The following is a 19,821-nucleotide window of genomic DNA, read 5'->3' on the forward strand; positions in this document are numbered from 1 at the left end:
TACCTCATTCCCATAATTCTTCATTAAAATATTTATTAAAATCAATATATGAAAATTCATATATATAATGTATACCTATATGTGTACATACACACACACGCACACACACACACACACACACATATATATATATAAATCTCAAAGGCAAAATTCAGTTCCTTGCTTGCTAGTTCTTCATCTTTGTTTTGCTTTGTCTCATTTTTTTTCTCAGAATGAAACTTCAGATGCAACCCAGTTAAAACCTCCACGGAGTGTCAAACCACCATGAGGCTAGAGGCATGTTGGGCATCAGAAAAGCTCTGGGTTGTGACTCTCCGTGGCTCTCTACTTTGCCTGTACTAACAAGAGTCCTTTTTAATGTACAGTCCCTGATAACCACAGAGAATGTTTCAGTTTCCACGTTCACAGCGCCCTGTACTTGATGTTCTCATTCTTTCTTTGCCTAGAGAAGAGAAAGAGGAATGAGAGCCTGTAGGAGAATTGTTTCTCTTTATTTGTACCCATCATCACTTCACCTACTTTTTAAAGAAATAAAGTTATAAATAGAACCTAGACATTAGCTGAGATCCTTATACACTGCCATCCTCCAATCCCCGTGAAGCCAAAATTCCTTGCCACGATTTCCTTAATGACATGTACAGTCCCACTGGCATTTGGGACCCAGGCCATGCAGACAGAAAGAGGTCAGTGTAGCGGTCAAAGACGTGGGATCAACAACTGAAACCCAGCTATACCTCTTGCAAGTCATCGGACTCTGAGCAGTCCAAGCAAGGATCAGTTTTCTCATCTATATAACAACAGTAATTAGCAAGACCTATCTTACTAGGTCACTGTGAGGATAAGAGGAGGGAATGCATGCAAAAATGCTTAGCTCACGTCTGGGCCCAGGAGCACATTTCTAAACATTAGGTGTTTATCTTTGGCACCGCTGAGGGCAACATCCGGTTTCCGCTGCATGGACTTGGGCCAGAACTCAGCACTTCACAGATCTTCCATTAAAAACTCACTCCCGAAAACCCCTCACTTTTTGAAGAGAGAGGTTAGTTTTATTCTTGGGTGGTATGGGGATGCGGCAAAAGGCGGGAGGGATTAAGTCTACAACAAACCAAAGGGTTTCAACTCAGACTTTAGTAACAGCTCTTGATTTCCTCCGGAGCTCCTCCCTGCACACAGGATCTCCTTCCCACCCACTTCCGGCTGGATCCTTCCGCTCACTCCCTCTCCTTTCTTCTTCCACATCAGAAGCACTACAAGGTCTTCTCTATCTAAAACAGATCACTACTTTTGCTACTAGCTTTTGCTGAGTGGATCAGCGCCCCTTATGCTCTCGGGGTTCCATTTGCCACCCCAAAAGGCTTTCCCCCTTTTGGGGTTCCAAAGAACCCTCCCCCTGCAAAAAAAGGAGAACTTATTTAATCCTCACAAGAAACCTGTGGGTGGCCATTGTCTTCCTCATTACAGAAGAGGAAATTGGGGCTGGGAAAGGTTAAGTAACTTTCCCAGGTTTGCAGAAGTGGTAAACAGAGAGCCAAGATTTGAATCTCCATTTGTTTGTCTTAACATCTTGTGCTTTTTCCACTAAGATCACAGCTTCCTTTATAGGAATCTCAATGAGCTATTGGCTGTGACCCATTGGGTTTATTGAGCACACAACCCAAATACTCCCAGTGTATTTGTCTTAGCAATGCACAACTTTTGTGAACTTCTGCCAACAAAAGTTTGTGTGCATTGGAATGAACAGCCCATAAAGCTAGTCGGAGAGTACAATCTAGTCTTATACCTGAATTTATAGATATAGCAAGTATACATAAGAATAGAGCCCTGATTTCCAAACTCTTGAAACTCTGGTCAAGAAATAGCATCAAAGAGAGAGATTCTTGAATTCTACTAGGCTCAAAAATAAAGGCTTGTCCCAGAATCCATGGATTCTCAAGCTCATTCTTCCTTAAAGCTTTAACATGTCACAGCAGTGGGTTGTTTTCTAATCTGGATTCTCCCTCTATTCTGTGGGTTTCTTGAAGGTAAAGATCCTATCTGACTCATATTTCCAACCCCATATAACCTGAATCCTCATTCTAGGCAACTAAATCACAGGCAGCTAAGAGTAGAAAGCTCAAAAGACAATGTACTGGCTGTAAATTAGCACAATCCATTTCAAAAGGTGATTTAGTGATATGCATCCAAAGTCATAAAGATGCTGATTTCCTTTGACTGTACAATTCCTCTCAGCGGTATTTACCCTGAGGAAGTTACTCCAGGGAAGAAAACTCCACAGATCCTGAGTGATTAACTCTGGCAAAAATGGTGTTGGTGAAAAGAGCAGAGAGCTCCTAGATATTCCACAGTAAAGGAATAAAACATCACCCTGATGATACATTGTGTAACCCTTAAGATTATGATCGTAGGGAGTGCCAGAGCAAGATCAAAAAGACAAAAATCTCAAGCTAAAACTGAAGGAAGAAATTACAACACCAAACCACAAGCCCATGGTGACCATGGCTTTGGAGCACATATCTGGGGATGGATTACATGGAAATGTGGGAAATAAAACCGGCTTCATGGCACGGATACAGGCTAGAACATTCCCGGCACAGGTACCTTGTTTCCTCAGTGTCTTCAGAGGAGAGCCTGGATTCTATTCTGAAATGAAAGGCAGGCCCTTGGAGCAGAGCCCTGGGTGAGAGAGCACAGCTTTGCATGCAAGACATGGAGATTCCCCTTCCTGGAGCCAGACCCACACCGGCTGTAGTGTGTGATTACGCTCTCAGACCATCTGCTCAGGGGCTGTGAAGGCAGCCATGTGTCCTCCTGCCTGGACGCCAGGAGGACACCGATCACTAGTCAATCTGCTTGAAATTGCCTCCGATGATTAGTGTGTAATGACTCAGGTAGGTCATGGCCAGGGACGTTTCTGTTATTAATGCATTAGCAGCTGTAAATGGGCATTGATTCTGCACAGAGTGCAGGTTTACGGACTTGGTGGGGAGAATCTGGCCCTGTGGAGTGTAAATGGTCATTGCTGGGGGAGGAAGCACCCTGCAAGGGCATTGTACTTTGGAGAAGAGTGAGGAAGGCCAGCCAGCTGTGAGAGGAAAACCCTGACCTGAGAATACGGAAAAGAAGAATTTACATGGAACAGGGCCACCTCTTGGCCCTCTCCCATATTTGAGACAGATCTAATCATATCCTTGCAGTCTGACCCCAACATATATTCCTGTCTATGACTGGCTAGTCCATGATAACCGAGACAATTCGGATTTTTTTGTTTTATTTTTTGTTTTATTTATTTTAAATTTTATTTTACAGTTTTACCATAAATTAAGGGCCTCTTTCATTTTAACATCCCTACCACTCTGGAAAAAATCCAACATCATTTATCCAAAGCTAATTGTAAGTGAATGAATGAATGATAACATTACCAGGGTAAGAACATTGACTTACATATCAATGTCATGGCACTCTGAGCTGTAATGTACCACAGTACAGTTTTTCAAGATAATTGATCTTCTTAAATAGAGAGACTGAGGTCCAACGAGTGATCTGCCTCCCCAGTGATCATGCACACACAGGCCGCCCAGTAGAAGGGACTACTTCTCCGTTATGTAATTGTTCTGAGTAACAATAACTTATCATTGTTACCATTTATTTACCTCCAACTGTATGCCTGGCACAAAACTGGGGTTCACACCTTCTGAGGCAAGAATTCTCATCTTTGGGGATGCCTGGGTGGCTCAGTTGGTTAAGCAGCTGCCTTCGGCTCAGGTCATGATCCCAGCGTCCTGGGATCGAGTCCCACATTGGGCTCCTTGCTCGGCAGGGAGCCTGCTTCTCCCTCTGCCTCTGCCTGCCATTCTGTCTGCCTGCGCTCGCTCTCTCTCCCTCTCTCTGACAAATAAATAAAATCTTTAAAAAAAAAAAAAAAAAGAATTCTCATCTTTGGATACAGTTGCCCAAACTCAAAAGAAACTAGCCACATGTTTTTGTTTTTTGTTTTTTGTTTTTTGTTTTTTAAATATATTCTGGCTGACAGCCCTCAGAGAAAGTTTATCTTCTCAAAAGAAATCTGCAGCCTCTTCCATTTGGAAAAACCAAATTCCTTGTTTCTGTGACTTATGAAGCAGCCATTCTTTATGTGTTTGTCATCTGCAATTTGCAGCCATTGCCACAGGTTCACCAATATCTCAAATAAACAAACTCACATTACAATGCAGAGTAGAAACAGCAAGTAGATCTCATCTTTAGCTTCAGTGAAAAGATTTAGCAAAAGCCCCAAGTCATTGGAGTCATTGTTTTTCTTAGGTCATTTGACTGGTAACTAAAGAATAATTAGGATGAAAAGAACGATTTCACCTCTCAGGTGCTCCAGTAGAAGAGGCTGCAGGTGAAACCTGCCTTCACTTCCTCTAATTCTATAATGCAACCCATGGGCGTGGACCAAACTGTATCAATACCAGTTATTAACAGAGCAAACAGAAAATGGCCTATCCATACTGTACTAGTCCCAGACCTACGCAGCATATTCATTTTCTTGTCCAGAAGACAATGAGTTCATTTTTGCCCACAGCTAGGGGGTGGGGAATAGCCACTGTTGGTCATAGCTCAGCACCCTCTACCTTGCTGAGGTAATGATGCTTCCCTTCAACCTTTTCTTCTGTGGCCTTGTTTATTCCTGTTTATGCACGGAATTCCAAGTCAGAAGGGGTCTTAGTTGCAGACTATTCTAGTTCAGCTCCTTATTATTGTTATTATTTAATGAAAAAAAAATTAAGTCAGATTGGTCACTGTGTCAAGGATGACGTGGTCAGTTCACAGAGCCTAACTCTCTTGGTTTTTCAAAGGCTGATCTAGATTGGGAGGTATGGCAAGGGAGTGCTATGAGGGGTTACGGTTGATGAAAGAATGGTTTCAGACAGGGTTATCATCATTCAAAGAAGTAAGCCAACTTGATAATTCACTCCATATATATTTATACATATACACATATATATGTGTGTATCTATATATGTACTTGCCACTTCTGTGGCATTGGGGATAGAGCAGCAAGCAAGACAGGTACACATTATGTCTTCAGAGACCCTCTAGTCCAGTGGAAGAAGCAGATAATGCATAACACATAAATACGATTATTAGAGCACGTGAGGAGTGCTATGGAAGATTTAAACTGGGTGAAATGATGGGGAATAATGAGGCAGGTAGTGGGGTGCCACTTGAGGCTTGTCTCTTTGTTATCCACAGTCCTGAAATGCTGCAGTCATACACACCTTCCCTGTAACTTTCATTCTTTTTTGTCTCTCTGTTCAAAAATAAGGGAACAAAGGAAAATGTTCTTTTTTTATTTATCTGCCTATACTCTCTGATGCTTCACAGTCTTGTGTAGTCAGTAAATCAGAAAGAGACCCCCACCCCCCACCCCAGAGTTCCTATTCCCAGTCTAGAAGGGGAATTAGGGAGAGCAGGAGGGATTTCACAGAGATTGCTACTCAGCAGCTTGAGAGAGATAAGAGATACAGATATGGCATGTGTGAACACGGATGCCTGGCAGTGGGCGGTGGGTGGTGGGTGGCGGGTGGTCAAGTGTCAGAGCACATGGGAAGGTCAAATGAGGCCATCATTTGATGTGTCCTCTACACCGTGAGACTCTAAATCAAATGGCATGAAACCCACCCTAGGCCTGGCCGTCATTTAAATTAATGCTCCTATGTTGCTCCCACTCCGGCTCCCCCTCCCTCCGGTATTCATCGGATGGCTGACCTCTCCCATTTTTAGCCCATCTGCTGACTTTTAACTCCAGAGAACTCCAAGTCCCTCAAGACAATCATTGCTCTTTCTCTTTCTATTCACCTGATACTGTTCTACTCTTTGCCTGCTCCACAGAGTCCAGATTCTAAAAATACTATCCCAGGGTCAAACTTCTACACTGAAAACAAGCTTAGTATTTTCTTTATCTTACAAGGAGAATCAAGGAATTAAAGTACACATTTCATCAGGAGAGTCTTAACAGAGATATATAACTGGAGTGTGGACTAAGAATAAGGAAGGGTTGCTCCTGCTGTTAGGACCACAGGTAACAAATTTTGGAGTCAGGAAGTAAATGCATTGGGAGTCAAGAGATCAACATGTTTGATTAGAAGACAAGGTTTCTAGACATTCTAAGGGAGGCAGTGTTGAAAGCAACTAGCTTACTGAACACGTAACTTCAATGATACTCGTGTTTCGGGAACAGCAGTCCTCCAACATATAGAATGGAATCCAAGGGATGGTGGCTTTAGGCATTAAAACCACTTAGAAAGACTTCACCACCGTTTGAGGAAGGAGTACCTGGAGTGATATGTCAACAGAGGGAACAGAGAAGGGCTTTCGACAGGCCCAGGCCTCACTCCTCTTGTGGTGGTGGATGAAGGTCAAGACACAGTAAGTGGTTACTGAAGCTTGGGACTGGGTTACCCGGGGAGAGAATGGTGTCCAGAGGGAAGTGAGCAGGGTGTGGTCTGATTTTAGTGTTAGGCATTTGGAGTCAGACGTACAGCCAGAAGCAAGTATAGATGTACAGCAACCTTTGCTGCATAGAACACTGGAATTCAGTAATAGATTCAGAGTGTGCTATTCTAGGCCCATCTAGGCCTTGGCAAAGCAGACATCATAGCTTTGAACAAGAATTAGAGTAGTAAGTAGAAGACAAAAGACAGCCATCATGGAGATCTAGAACGGTCTACCGTCTAAGGTCAATTCTGTTTCTCCCACATATGTAACACTCCATCTATCTACCCATCCCCCATCTCTCCATGTGCTCACCTGTCACTATGCCCAGCGAGTGCTGTCTACTGTGACTTCTATCTTCAGTAAAGGCTGTAGATATAATCAGAGGTTATATACTGTCTATTAACCAGAGTATAACAGAGACCAGCCCGTTAGAATGAGCATATGCTGTGGCATTGAAGGATCATTAACTATTTTGTTCTGGATGAAGGGTTCATGTAGGGGAATAATACGTACAGAATTGCGAGGAAAGAAGATGCTTAAAGGGCTTGGGACAGCAGCGGTTTACCAAACAATGTCTACACAGGTAATACCAGCTGGGTACCAGCCTGGATGCAAGGACGGAAAACTCAGAACTGGCTCCTGTATTCATGGGGCCTCCAGTCTAGAGCTGTCCCATCTGTATGGTAGATTATTGCTGCCATGTGACAATGCTTAAATTTAAATCAACTAAAAATAAACAAATTAGTAAACTTAGTTCCCTGGTGGCAGCAGCCACATTTCAGGTGCTCAGTGTGGTTACCATACTGGACGGCACAGAGAAAGAATATTCCTAGCAGGACAGAAAATTGTGCTGGAGAGCACTGGACAAAAGAAAAAAGCAAATACTAAATTAATTTTTGGTCAATTAATTAATAAATTATAATTCCGGTACAGCCTGCCAGGGGAGTATAATCTGATGGGAGACAGAGATCTTAGGAAGGCTTCCACTGGAACTTAAATTTTAAAGTCGTAGGAAATGACTCTGAGGGTGAAGTTCAATGAAGGACCCTACTGCCGCCAGCCTCCTGTCGGTTTCCACTTGGTCCTAGACACTGACTGAGGTTCACTGCTCCAGCTCTCATCACACGGAAACCATTGAAATCTATTAGGTACACAGAAATTGGGCAGCCGTTCTAAATATCCCCAGTGAGAAGTTTTTCCATTTCTTCCCTTTTTATTTTTTTTTAAATTATCAGATATCTACACACTGGTATGGAGCAGCAAATTAATAATTTTTTTCCTCCTTAGACGACAATCATAGATATGGAAATACCATATCCAAAGACAAATTAACATGAGCTCCTTACAACACTGTACTAATTATCTCGGGGACCAGAGGCTCCCCTAGGTTAGAAATTTCAGCCCCAATCCAGCGTTGGAACATGGATTCCTTTCCGAGAAGCAGTAATTTGTATCATGTTGAGAAGGTAGAGAGGAACGTGGGAGGGTCGCACATAATCTGAAAACCCATCCTTGAAACTTCCTCCCTCCAGCCCCACCCTGTCTGCTCCAGCACCGCAAAGGCATCTATGAGAAGAGAAGGATACTGATGGAAATGGAAAAAGATAAAGTAACGTGCATATTTAACTTTACACCAAATAGATTTGAACAGACTTCCTGCCAAACAGCCCCTCCTTTCCACTTACAGAACCTCGCAGTTTTTAGAAAATGCTGTAGCCTGAACTTCAAAGGCATTGAAAGATAGATGTGGCATGTAGGGAATTAGACACAAAATTTCCTTTATTATTGGGAACAAAAGCTGTGGGTCTAATCTCCTGTGTGATACAAGCTTTCGCTGATCAGGGTTACGCTAAGTCACTCTGATGTAGCAAACAGCGAAGACACCATCTTTTTTATTTCTTTCTGTCTCCTCCCTCCTCTACCATTCATATATGCAAATTCTGTACCCAAAAGGGGAGTCATGCCATACCACTGAGGGCAAAGAATTCCCTTTGATCAGCCTCTTCCAGGCCTGGAATCCCCCAGCCTCGGATTCTACCTGCCCCTTTATGATATTTGATGCATCAAATTATATTCCACCAATCTCAAAAGTAGGACATGTTAAAAAAAATTCTAAAACCTTACAAGGGAAGCTACGTCTTGAGAAAAAAAAAAATTTTTTTTTTCCTATAGCCTTTTAAAGTTAGCCTTTTAAAACTTGGATATTTAGTATTAAATTATTACAGAGCAATTCATAAAACAAGTTGTTTGGACGACTGCAGAGGAGAGCAAATGTCCCAGACTTTTACAGAGGCGTTTGTCTACCAACACCACCACCTCAAAAGCTTCTGTATGGTAAAAAAATAAGAGTCGGGGAAATCGGAGAAAATACTGCTGGCTTCACCAAAAATCAAGTCCTTGTGCACAATGAGAAAGGCAGACGGCGGAAAGTGCTTACTTGCGAAAAACAAATGCAATTTCTGAAACGTACCCCAGCATCCGAAAGTACCAAATTTCTTTTTCTGCAGTAAATTTATACAGTAATAATGTATTCTGGCCCCAAATGAATTGTTCTTAAGTGCCTCAAGAAATATGTGGACTCACTAACTGATCTGTTCTGCTTTGCAGGGTCATGTAACTGGGAGAGAGGGATGAGGTTTCTCCTAATGAGAAAAGCTCAGGGAACAAAAGGACAACAAAAGCACATTTCATTTTAACCCCTAGCCAGTAGTGGTAGGGTTAACCCCCTGACACGCACACACATTCCTGTGTTCCTTGTGGGGGTTCTGCCCAGCAAACCCTCCCCTCACCTCTGAATCCAACGTAGTAGTGCAGAAAAGAAAGACACAGGCAGGCAGCCCAGTGTTTGTGGGAACTTCGGGCCCGCGGAAGAGAGCTTTTCATCTCAAACACGATCAAAGAAATAGATGTATTTATGTAATGAAGGTTCAAAAAGTGGTCACACTTACTGAATGCTGAGTCCGATCAAGGAAGCCGTAAGTTCCACTGGCATGAGTTCTTTGAGCAGTGTCCTAGGGAAGAAGAGAGGGGAAGACTTTAGGATGGAGGAAGGTATTGTATTGTGCCTTTACTTTTTTGTCATAGTCACATGTGGCTAACTTCTAAAATAGGCTCCTGATACTATGAATTGGACAACGATGATGGTGGTGGTGATGATGGTGATGAAAATGATTAAGTCGGTTAAGTGCCTTTGACTCAGGTCATGATCCCAGGGTCCTGGGATCAAGCCTGCATCAAGATTCCCTGCTCAGCAGGGAGTCATCTTCTCCCTTTTCCTCTGCCTTTCCCCCTGCTTGTGCTCTCTCTCTCTCCCTCCATCAAATAAATAAATAAAAATCTTTTTTGAAAAAATCAAGTCTTTCAATATATTTTCATTTAATTCTTTTACCCTGCAATAGAAGGTGTTATGATTTTCTCTATTCCAGAAGAGGAAACTAAGGCTCAGACAGCTCAAGTAAGTTGTAGGGAATATGCATGTAGGCGACAGAGCCTGGATTTGAAGTTGGTGATTGAACATCGAGTTTAGAACCACTCTGCTGAGCTCTTGCCTGACACAGTGAGCTCTACGCTGCAGGATGTTTTCAAGGAAGGATGAGAAGCCAATCTTTCAGAGACATGATTGTGGATTCTCCCACATGGAATTAGGTGAAATGAAATAAACTTTAAATATCTTTTCAACTCCAGAACTCCAGGATTCTATAAAGTTCAATCCCACGATGGCCAATATTCAACATGACTCCATTTTGCAATGAATAAAACTGGGATTTTTAATTAAAATTGTGATTTTAGGTGTCCCATCAAGAATCAGTTTCATGAGCATGGCTATCATCACCCAATCAGAAGGAGGAAGATCCACATTCACTGATATTTAAATAAACCAAATATCACACAAACTGCAAACGGCCATTATAATCTCATATAATTTAGTGAGTTGGGGGAGAGGTCATATCCAACCAGAAAGAATTACTAATAGATCTGAAAGAGTTACATGGCACCCTATACTCAAAAGAGACCTGCTTCTGACCGTTTCACCTTCTGGGAGACACATGAAGAAATGGGATTAATTTGCAGGGTTCTAGAATATTGACCCAGGGCTCTATTACTCCTCCCAAGTACTGACACAATGTACAACCAGACTCAAAGTAACTCCCAAGTTTCAGAACTTGCTTATAAACATTACTCACAGATATATGTTCGGAAAATATACTCCCTTTCTTAGTATCTTAATATGATGGACTTTCTTTTTTAAATATTCCCATTTGGTGAGCTCACTGATGTTGGTAACTTAGAACATCTGAGAACACTGAGTGGTTTCAAAACACTGGGAGAGAGATGTATATCTGGAGAAGTCTGTGGGTGCACACAGCTATGACGTAGCGAGGACGGTGGTCACAGTGGTCATTTGTCTGTCCTTTCTTCCTGCCCTTCATTCATTCATCTATCCCATCATCCAAGGCTCTGCTACCTATCAGCTTTGTGACCATGACTGAGACACTTAGCTTTTCTTTGTCTCAACTTCCTAATCTATAAAATGAGAACAAATACACTACCTACCTCAATAGATTGAGGCAAGTATTAAAAGTTAATATTTGTAAGGCACTTGGCATTGTGCCTGGCACAAAGTCAGTGCTGTTTAAAAGTTGTTTATACTTATTATTGAAATATATATAGTATTTTATTAGTTTCAGGTGTACAACATAGTGATTTGACAATTACAAACATTATGAAATGCTCAACACATTAAATGTAGTTACCACCTGTTACCATGCAAAATTATTATGATACCATTGACTACATGCCGTATGATGTAATTTTCATCCCTGTGACTTACTCATTTTATAACTGGAAGTTTGTATAAAAGCTTGTAATGGGGGCACCTGGGTGGCTCAGTGGTTTGGGCCTCTGCCTTTGGCTCAGGTCATGGTCTCAGAGTTCTGGGATCGAGCCCTGCATTGGACTCTCCAACCCACCCCCCCCCCCCCTGCCTGCTGCTCTGCCTACTTGTGATCTCTCTCTCTGTCAAATTAAAAAAATATATATTAAAAAAAAAAGCTTGTTATGATTTCCTAAGTGCTTTTTTACACCAAGCACTGTGCTCTTGATGCCTACACTCCGTGGCACTCCAGGAGGTTGGGGAAGACTTGCCAAGGAAGTGGCAATGGAAGTGAACTCTTCATGCTGAGAAGAAGGTAACCACATGAAGTGAAAGAACAGGATTTGGAGAAAGGAGGTAGGAACAGTTAGAAAATGAATAGTCAAAGTATGTAATTATCTTCTATAAATTCATATTATGCCTCAGTTGGAGAACTATGTGTCCTAATAATGATAAAAATATCAGTGATGATTGTAAGAGAAAAATACTAGTAGTAATAGTTTTCTTGAACCCAACGTATACCCAGGCTTTGTATCAAAATATGCATGAGTCTTCTTATTTATTAAAAATGGCGATAGTTCCTATCCTCAAGTTCAGCCTTCTTAACCCTTGCCTCCCTCCTCCAGTCCCTCTCTCCTTCCCTTCATACACTCACCAACATACTCTAGGATCGAGCTAAAATGCACTACTTGAAACATGCACATCCACCTAAGTGTGACCTTCTCTCTGTTGCTTTTGCTGACCTGTTCAGCTGGACTAAATTTTTTTCCAGGGGCCCTGGGGTCTGTCACAGAGCCTTGTCTCTGAACAAGAATCATACTCTCTAACCTACTGTAGAGTTGGCCTGCTCAGACTGTGGACTCCTAGAGGACAAGGACAATGTTTTATTCAATTTGGTAGCCTCATCGCCTGGCACAGTGCCCAGATACTTAGCAGCGACTCACTACACTGGACAGCATAAGCAGTGATTCCTCATGGATGCAATGTGGTACACCTCCAGAGAAGGGCCCTGAACTTCATTCCAGAGGGAGGGTCTCCCTCAGCCAAATGGCCTTCACTTGTGTTCCCATGCCTGGTGCCCAGATAAAAATGTTAACCTCTCATGCATGTCAGCTTTATGGCCACAACTTTAGATTTGCTTTAAATTCAACCTGCAGTTGAAATGAATTTATAACCATACACCCTTACTGATTAGTAAGAATCAGTCAAATCCTCCAGGTGGATAATTTTATAAAAACAAACAGTGGAGGGGGTATCTGGGTGACTCAGTCAGTTAAGCATCCCACTGTTGATTTCTGCTTAAGTCATGGATGGTCTCAGGATTGTGAGATCAAGTCTTGCACTGGACTCTGCACTGGGCATGGAGCCTGCTTAAGATTCTCTCTTTCCCTCTCCCTTTCCTTCTCTCTCTCTCCCTCATAAATGAATGAATGAATGTAAACAAAGGCTGGGAACCATTATTCCAAGTTGAGAACAGAAATAGTCATTAACAATGGCACATTGTCAGACAGTGAGAAAAATCTAAGATACTCTCTAGTGTAGAGGAGTTCCAGAGGAGTTGTATATATTAAAACAAAACTAAACAAAAAAAACTAAGATTGTCCTGAGTTTGCAATTACTCTTGCAATCTACCTAAAGAGCAATTTGTGACCAGGGAGAATCCTGGGTCCCCATGGACCTGGGTGGAATTTGCATCGTACCAAGACTATGCCAGAGCCCAAAGACTGCAAGGGAACAAAACGCGAAAGGACATCAGAACAAAGTCAGGCAGACGGAGGTGAAGGATGGCTTTCTGCATTAGCTGCCCTAACCTCTGCTCTCGTCAAATGGACGCACGAAATAGCGAACCAATTACTTCCAAAACACTGGAGTTGATGACCCCTGGGCAGGCAGCGTGCAGTTTAACTTTCTCGCTTGGTGAACAGGGCGGGCTACTGCAGTGTTTCCACTCCCACAGACAACCACCGACTGCTTTGGGGTTTCCTCACCTGACAACCACAGTGGGCTGTGGAGATCACCTTCTGGCTCCAGGCGTGCACCTCGCATCCTTCCACAGAGCAGACACAGTGATCTTTACAGAATATGACTGTGACTGTACTATTTGACTGATTAAACCCTGCACTGATTCCATTCCAGACTGAGCCTGACATCCTAACAACCTGACTTCCTGCATGCTCTGCTTCTGGCCACAACTCCAAGTTTATTCACTTATCACCCTCCTTCTGGACCCCCTCGCGTACCAGCCCAGGGGACCTTCCAGTTCTGGATCGTACTTTACTCGCCACCTGCCACAGGGATGTTGCACATGCTGCATCTCCAGGCTAGGATGCTCTTCACACCGATGAGCTCCCGCTCATCATGACTTTCTTGTGGAAACCCCTACCACGTGGTCTCCAGAGCCCTTCCTCCATAGCACACATCGCAGCTGTCACGTAACAGTGACAGTGATCTGACTGATGTCCGTCTGCCTCCACTATGTCAGCTCCCTGAGGGCTGGGACTGCATCTGTCCTGCTCACCATTTTATTGCCAGCTCTGACCACACTGTTGTGGCTATGAAGGCATTCAATACGTATTTGCCAAAGGAAGGATAGATGGAAGGGAGGAAGGGTGGAAAGAAGGCTTCCTCACACTGTTCCTAACTTTAGACAGGCTTTGGGTGACTACACAGCTTTTCTGAGTTATTCGCCTCCCCATATCCCACCTCTGCCTAGCATAGGTACAGAAATCACGTATTCCGTATACGATCCTGTCTCCATGAGGGCAGTGTTCCATAAGGATGGAACCTCACCTGATCACAAGTCAAATTCTCTCTCGGGAAGTTAGAGGGCAGTCTTGAGTTTTTGCTAGTTTCTAGAACTGAGGACTCAGTAATGGTGGGGTCACCATTCTCTGCCAGGTGTTCGGCAAGTAGAAGAGAAGAAGCCAGGCTCTGGAGCAAGAAGAATGCGGCAGAGAAAATAATAGGCAATACTGGAGGGGCCACGGGAGGGAGGTTTCTGGGTGGAGCTGAGACTCACCACTATGGTGTATAATAAATATCCCCATTTCTTGAGCTACTCTGAGTAGGTTTCTGTTACTTGCCAATAGAAGAGCCACATGCGAGATACTGGTCTCAATGGATGATATATTGCCTGGCTGGGGCATTCTCCACCAGCCCTTTGCACAGATTAGCAAGCTGTGCCTTAATCAGTGATTGTGAGTGGGTGCATGCTCTCCAGCCATACCCAGTGGTCTGAAGGGGCATCTAGTGTACAGCAGCCAGTACCACATGGGCTTATTACGTGCAATCTGGCAATGATGGGGCATGGAGAAGCTAGTGCTGATCACACCTGGGATGGGAGGAGAGTGAGTATAAGTGGGGAGTACACTGCATTTTCCTTAGGTTGGAGATAGAGACCCTCCCCCAAGGGAATCCAGTGACGCTCAGGCATGTAACACAAGGCTGCTGACCAATGCAGGTGGGTGAGCGGATCAGCCACACTTGGTCATGCAAAGAAATCGTGTGTCCCTAGATCAGCTACGGGCCCTAAAGACCCTGAGCTCTAGACTGAGAACCAGTAGGTCATTTTACTGTCAATGCGTGGTTTACTTCCTCGTGAAAGCCCTGGGTTAAAGACCATCTCCCACTGTGATCACACATCAATAAACATTCTACGCAGCAAGGGGATACTTTGAAAGTTGGTTGTCCCCCATCATCTTTTCACATCCTACCCCACCCCTTCAGATACCTAGTCTCTGTGTTGAGTATCCCCAAAATATGCTTTTCTTCCCCTTGTATTTATTAAATGTAAGTGACTGAGCTGAACAAGAACAAAAGCCAAAGGCCAGTCGTTCTAAACAGAAAGTCCCAAGCCCTCTCATATCACTAGCCAGTCCCACACCTAGGATTCTGTGCCTTTTCTGCTCAGTAACCTTGTGCCTATTTTTCATGTGCCCGGGAAGACCTCAGCAGGCACAATGAAGAGCTCCCTCGTCCCTTCTCTTAGAACTGCACACTCACGGATGATGGTCTCTACGTCTTTTCTCTCCAATGAATTTACAGTCCTTGGCACCTTAAAGCCCTAGGCTGGGTTTTATCTTATTTATGAGTGACAGTATTACATGGGTTTTGGACTGAGAATTGGGTTCAAATTAATTCTCTTATTCATTAAGCTATGTAGCTTTGGGCAAGCTGTCCAACCCCTCTGAGCCTCAGTTTTCTTCTCTATCAATTGGGGATAATAATGCCCTCCTCGGAGGGTTGGTGTGAGGACTACACAATGTAATTACCTGCCATTACTACTCAACAAATGTTTTTCATTCCAGATATCCAAGAATGATGCCTACTTGGTCAACAACAGTCTTTCCAGTTTAAAAAGAAAAAAAAAGTCTTAATGTACTTGGCAAAATTTTGCCAAAAGATAAGACTATCCAAAAGACTACGACCGTAAAGCCCGGGAATATCAGTGGTCAGCAGAACACCTGACACATGGTAAGAGCTCAGTAAGAATTCCGAAAATAGGGAACTAATGAGGCCTTTCCCTTAATGATGAAATACAATTGTAGCTGCTATTTCAAGGCTTATATTTTTTTTTTAAAAGATTTTATTTATTTATTTTACAGAGAGAAATCACAAGTAGATGGAGAGGCAGGCAGAGAGGGAGAGAGAGAGGGAAGCAGGCTCCCTGCTGAGCAGAGAGCCCGATGCGGGACTCGATCCCAGGACCCTGAGATCATGACCTGAGCCGAAGGCAGCGGCTTAACCCACTGAGCCACCCAGGCGCCCCTTCAAGGCTTATATTTGACTTGTCATACTGTCTAAATGCAATAAACATCAACTAGCCTGCCCGCTGCATTTAATTTGTCTATACTCACCTGTCCAGCAGGGGCTCAGGTAAGCTATCTGTGACTTACCTCTCCATGGGAAGCTTCTTCCTAGTCTCCCTCCCTAGAGAACCAAACTTCTACTCCAGGGACCTTCGAAGCTCCAGGGACCTTCGAAAGACTAACGATATTACATCCCACATGCCACCCTCCTTTGAGGCTTATTGTTGGTGTGTTTAATTTCCTGTCTTGGCCTTACAGGAGATTTCTAATGTTTGGGCTGTAGGGTATGTTCTGATTAAAAATAATCCTCTCAATTATAGGTTGGCATGAGCCTCCCGTCACACATACTCTGCCACCAGCCTCTGCTTTCCTGTCAGCAATAATTGTGTCTGCAGTGCCTAACTGTAAATGAAAACCCAAGGGGCAAGTTTGGGTCCCTGGTTCCCAGGCCGCACTGGATCTTTTAATTTGCACTGTCTGTCAAAAAGATGCCGCTGTGTGTACTCCAAAGAAAACCTGAGACTTTCAGATTCAAGGCTAGAAAGAGCAAAGGTACCACAGCCTTCTTGGAGAAACTGTATTTGAACCCGCCAGAGATAACAGGGTGTGTGTAAGGCAACGAGGCTCTTTTTATTCTGCTCCAAACTTCAGCTACACCTGGTATAAAACGGGAAGCTGAACTCTAGGGAAATTCCAAGACGTTTTTATATTATTTTCTCAACCAAGTACATGAGACAGGACATTGAAGTCAAAGTAAGCAATAACAACTCCGTGAAAGGAAATATACACGAGACCTGATTATTTTAATTTAAAAAAAATTAAAACTTTCTGGGTGCTTTCAGCTGGGAAATGCCATCAATTCCTTCTTGTAAAGCAGAGAGATCAACCCTATAGCCGGCCCCACAGTAGCGGAGGGGAGGATATTTTGGTGCACCTCTCTACTCCACGTCTCTTTTCCTAAGGATGACACCTGACCAGGAATGGACCCGGTCTTGATCACCTTCACCTTGCTTCCCCTTGGACGGACGATAGGAAGCAGAGATATCGGACCCTCAGATGAACACTGAGGGCCCTATCTCAGGAATTTACAACATGGACAGGAAGAAAATGTGCCACCATGTCAGTGTGTAGGCATGGCATTTGCGCAGTGATGTAGAATGAGGGCCAAGGGCACCTTCTGGGAGCAGCTACCATAGACAAGGAGAAAGCACAGCAGAGCAAGTCTGTCCGTGGGACGCGGGGTAAAGAGTCAATGCAGAGAGAAGCAGGGGAGCCCACACAGAATGGAAGGGAGGCAGTTTGCACAGCTCGTCGCCTGGGTTCCAGAAGCATTTCTATTTCTGATGCCGCCATGCCTGATGCCCTACTGAACATCCTCCACTGAGGATAAATACGAGATTCCAGGGTATCTTTCCGAGAAAGTGTGCCTTTGACGAGCTTGGCTCTGGTGGGTTTCTGTTGTTTACGGCGTACATTTTGGTGATGGAGTTATCCAGGGTAGGCCAATGCAGGCCCACCCGGACAAGCTGCTCAAGCCCTGGCAACTGTGCCGATGGAGACTGCCGTGTGGGTCAGACCCTGGCAAACTATGGACCGTAAGTCAAAATCCAACATGTGGCCTGTTCTTGCAAATGAAGTTTCATTTGGACACAGCCACACTCAATCAGCTATGCATTATCTATGGCCAGGTTCATGTGACAACAACTGAGCTGAGCAGTTGTGATAGACTTTAGGGCTTACAGACCCCCAAATATTTACTACTTGGCCCTTCAGAGAAAAAGACTGCCACCCCTGGATATATGTGGCTTACAGAGATTCCCATACAGATTCACGAAGACCTAAATAAATAAATATTTAAATAACAATAATAAAAATCATATCTGTTAGGATCACTACCTAATACTAAGCATCTACTGCATACTATGTACACCTGTCATTTAAAAAAAAAAAATAGAGATATTGTCCAGTTTGGCTTTTTTTGGTGGGGCCCTGGGACTCATTTCTAGCAGGAGGAGAGAAAGTGTGACCACCAACTTCAAAAAGGAGCTTCCCGGAAATAGTTTCCTTTACCAATCCTACTGTGAGCCTGGAGAACTTCTAGAATTTCTACCATTTAAAGGGAGGATTTTTTTTTCTTTTTTTTTCCCCTGTGGCCTCTGATGTTTCTTTAGAGGTACAGGGGTCAGGGCAAAGGAAATCAGGGAGAGAAAAGATTTCTAATTTCTGCAGACAGATTCTTAGGTTGAATGATAAAAGGCCGGCAGAAATGGATAGGAATCACTTGCTGATACTGTTGCACAAAATTGCTTGGGAAACAAAAATGCTCCTTCCCATCATAGCAGGAACAGTGAGTGAGTTCTTTCCACCAAGAGGAATGAGGCTTCTCAGTAAATGTTCCTGAGTTCACATGAACTGAGTTTACCCAAATCCATCAGTGTCTGGAGCTGGCCTGATACAAACTTGGTATTAAGGAGACCAGAGGATCTCATCCATGTAGAAGCCAGGAAAACATCTCCCATAAAAAACCGGGATGGAAAGAGAGGACCAACCATTGCAGAAACCCGACACAAAACGCTCTGCTGCTTCAAATGCAAAGGAAGTAGTACCAGAGAGGGCTCCGTGTCAGCCACAACACACCAGGCTCCAGCAGCAGGGCCCGAAGAGAAAGGAGACCCCACCACCCCCACCGCCCCATGGTTTCTACCCTGTGTGGTTTCAACTCTCATCTCAAATAGCAGATCCCTCTCTGCAGCAAATCTAGGACAGGCTCCTTCTCCTCACATTTATCTCAGTTATAACTACATGGCAAAGCATCACCATTGGATTAGGATCTGCCTCTCCTGACGAATTCCATCACTGAATACTCATGAGGACGCAGACACAGAGGGTTTTCTTCCCTGCCGAATGCTCTATGCCTACCACGGTACCCAGAACAAAACCAGTGCTCATTAAATATTTGCTGAATAGATGAGTGAATGGCTAATTCTAGAACAAAACCACATTTTCCTCTGGCATCCCGAGGGTCTCAGTGTAAAAAGGCCAGGGTGGACGCCACTAATCCAGCCTGCCCCGAAAGCTCTTTTGTTAAGCCCAACGTCCCTATCGACCCCGGTGTCCAGCTTCTTACAAGTCAGGTGGAGGACATCACAACATTTTAAGAGATCAGTGTATGCATAAAGGAAGAGTTTTGACCTTGGGAGTTATCCCCACTGGGGTACAAACCCCAGCTTCAGCACTTCCTAGTCGTATGACCTTGAGTAAATTATCTTACATCTCTGGGCCTCAATTCTCTCATATGTGGAGTAGAAATGAAAATTACTCTTCGCAGATTCTCACAATGATTAGATGAGATTACATGGGAAGAGGGCTTGCTGGGGTACAGCTACAGCAGGTGTTCTAAAAGCTGCAACAACTTTAATCATATTGAAGTCCCCCTCCCAAGGTGAGGTCTTGGTACACAAGTAAAAGTAATGGAGAATCTTGTGATTTTTAAAGGAACTCACTAATTATGTATTGGAGACAGAGAAAGAAATAGGTATGCGAGTGAATATAGATAAAGACAATACATATGGCAAGAAAATAATAATAACAGTAGTAGTAATAACCGCCCACTGCTTACTCTGTGTCACGTGCTATGAAAAACAATCTGCTTGCCAACTC

At 43.6% G+C, this 19,821-nt stretch overlaps 1 protein-coding gene across 11 annotated transcripts in view; it reads right to left on the reverse strand.

Annotated features, from left to right (window-relative positions):
- The window catches only part of RBFOX1 (RNA binding fox-1 homolog 1), a 1,569,090-nt gene that overhangs the window by 1,186,470 nt on the left and 362,799 nt on the right, over nucleotides 1-19,821 (reverse strand). For all 11 annotated transcript variants that reach the window (XM_082713149.1, XM_082713148.1, XM_082713127.1 and 8 more), the window contains one exon: nucleotides 9,429-9,491. The gene's annotated coding sequence lies outside the window, so the exon portion shown is untranslated. Of the gene's footprint in view, nucleotides 1-9,428; nucleotides 9,492-19,821 lie in introns of those variants that run through there.

The sequence above is a fragment of the Mustela nivalis genome, assembly GCF_964662115.1.
Source record: "Mustela nivalis genome assembly, chromosome: 19".
NCBI classification, from domain to species: domain Eukaryota; kingdom Metazoa; phylum Chordata; class Mammalia; order Carnivora; family Mustelidae; genus Mustela; species Mustela nivalis.